Genomic DNA, 239 nt, shown 5'->3' with positions numbered 1-239 from the left:
AGTATTCAGTCTCAGCATGTTATAAATTTGGTCATTGCATCAGTTAGCCTAGTATTCAGTATTTTCAGTATCTATATCATGTTTAGATTATTTCATTGTTTTATTACTTTGTTCAATTATATGTTCTTTCAGCTTTACTCTATATTGCATGCTCTGTAGCTTTCAAGTACTCACGCATACGCGCGCTACATCTTCTCGTGATGTAGGTTCAGGTTCTCAGCATCCAGATCACACTTAGA

The sequence above is a fragment of the Solanum tuberosum genome, unplaced genomic scaffold, assembly GCF_000226075.1.
Source record: "Solanum tuberosum cultivar DM 1-3 516 R44 unplaced genomic scaffold, SolTub_3.0 scf00224, whole genome shotgun sequence".
NCBI lineage: Eukaryota > Viridiplantae > Streptophyta > Magnoliopsida > Solanales > Solanaceae > Solanum > Solanum tuberosum.
The sequence above is the reverse complement of the archived record's forward strand: the minus strand, read 5'-3'. Positions refer to the sequence as shown.